The sequence below is a fragment of the Austrofundulus limnaeus genome, unplaced genomic scaffold (assembly GCF_001266775.1).
Source record: "Austrofundulus limnaeus strain Quisiro unplaced genomic scaffold, Austrofundulus_limnaeus-1.0 Scaffold82, whole genome shotgun sequence".
In the NCBI taxonomy this organism is placed as follows: Eukaryota; Metazoa; Chordata; class Actinopteri; order Cyprinodontiformes; family Rivulidae; genus Austrofundulus; species Austrofundulus limnaeus.
Window position 1 is genome coordinate 353,741 of NW_013952484.1, and position 1,945 is coordinate 355,685.

Sequence of the window (1,945 nt, forward strand, 5' to 3'; positions counted from 1 at the left end):
GGTTCTTAAAGAGACAGAGGCCAATTTCAAGGCGTTTAGAAGGGGAAGGGATGAGAAGATAAGTTTATTTTCTATTTAAACATAAAAACAGCATTTTAATATTAGCTAAAGGTGACATAGATACTTTATTATGGTATAGTATTTAAATATATGCCTGAGAAACAAATAATATTGGCCCTTTTAATATAGAAAATAATACAACATAAAAGTAATGATTTTTTAAATGAGGTGCACAAGTTGGAGTTTGTGTATTTTCACTCATTTACATAGTCAAATGTATTATACAAGTTTTTTTTAATAAGTGTTGCTGAAGTTTTCAGAATGTCTTTTAACTTGACAAGATTCTGGTCAGTGATCATGACTGACCACAGGTTGGTTCCTCTTCGCTAACATAAAATGGGTTTGTTTGGCAGCACTCGTTGTGTTGATCGATACTCATCTGTCACCCACGGAAGAAAGGAAATTGGTTAGGATGTTCAGAAACAATCCAGGAACCGCAAAGGCTCAAGCCTGCCATAAACTGAAAAGAGTCATGCATGCACACCTTCGCTCCTGAGGTCAGTTTAAAATCAATAGTTAATCTCACTGCAGTAACTGGGCACGAAAATACAAGTTCATAGAGAAACAGCAAGCCTTAAAAACTTTTTTTAGCAACAATAAGACGGTAAGAAGTGAGCCAGGGAAGTTCTTTTATTTTAATAATACTGATATATATTTATATATACACACACATTTAAGTTGTACAGAAAAACGAAATCTTCATTAAAACACATTTTTGTAATAAAACCATCAAAATAGGTCATGCTAACATTTAATGTTGGTTAAAAAAAAACCTGAACTGTATTGTTGATGGCTAGAAAAGCTTGTTTTTTTATGCTGTTTGGAGAAATTACAACCAATTTGTAAACCAGGGTACCAGGATGTAATTGCTATTGAATAACTGACACAAATGACATGGTGTGTAAATCAGACATGTAATACAAACAACACCCTAGTTCGTTGTTAAAGGACCGTGTGCCTAGAAGAAAAGCATGCGTGAGTTTATAACACATTAGTGACTGTGTCAGAAATTGATTATCATTATAAAATCTAGCTGCAAAAACAAATCTGCAATGCTTGACCTACTTAAATCAACTGTCTTTGCTTTTTACACCGTCTACGCTATATTTAAAAAAAGAATCGTTGACTGGTTTCTAATGGACGGGTGGGTTTTAGCATGACAAGTAGCAGGGATTTGCATAATGTAACAAAAACACAGACATTAGAGCACACAAAGACTCAACATTTTTAGGCCTAAATTTCTATGACCTACATTGAGTTCATTGATTTAAAGTGGCTGAYCGAGATTACTGTTGTTCTGTGTGTTTGTGAGGAGACTAAGAGAAACAAACACGTACGTTCTTCTTTAAGTTTTAACTGGATTCTAATGGAACCGAAGCTTCATATTTAAAAAACAAAAAAAAATTTCTACGAGTGACTAATATTTTACGACTTTTTTTTACTAATTACGTGTCTTTTAGCCTTTTGTTATTACAGTCATGTTTCTGAATTGGCTCCGATTATGTCTTGATGCTGCTTTTTATTTCTAAAAATAATTATCATGCTTCAAAGGCCTCTCCTCTTTTTTTTTAAACATGTAATTTACCTTCATTTTCTTATGAATAAACTTATTTTACTGTCAAAGAAATTGAGTTTTTTGCACCTGAAGGACTGTTCTACCAAATAAATAAATAAAAATTAAATAAAAATAAAAAAGGTTACTTCTGGTCAGTTTATGAATAACTGCATTGTAGAAACTCAAAAGGGAACAAAGTGTTTTAAAAAAGCATGTTCAGGATGGATTATCCAGGCGGACAAAAATAAATAATAAAAATAAAAATAGGTTAAAAAATAATTACAATTTCTTGATTGCCATCTGTGTTTGTGTTCTCTGGCTGTGCAGATA

The 1,945-nt window shown here is 32.4% G+C and overlaps 1 protein-coding gene across 1 annotated transcript in view; it reads left to right on the forward strand.

Annotated features, from left to right (window-relative positions):
• The window catches only part of fig4a (FIG4 phosphoinositide 5-phosphatase a), a 67,960-nt gene that overhangs the window by 33,845 nt on the left and 32,170 nt on the right, over positions 1-1,945 (forward strand). The window lies entirely within an intron of this gene.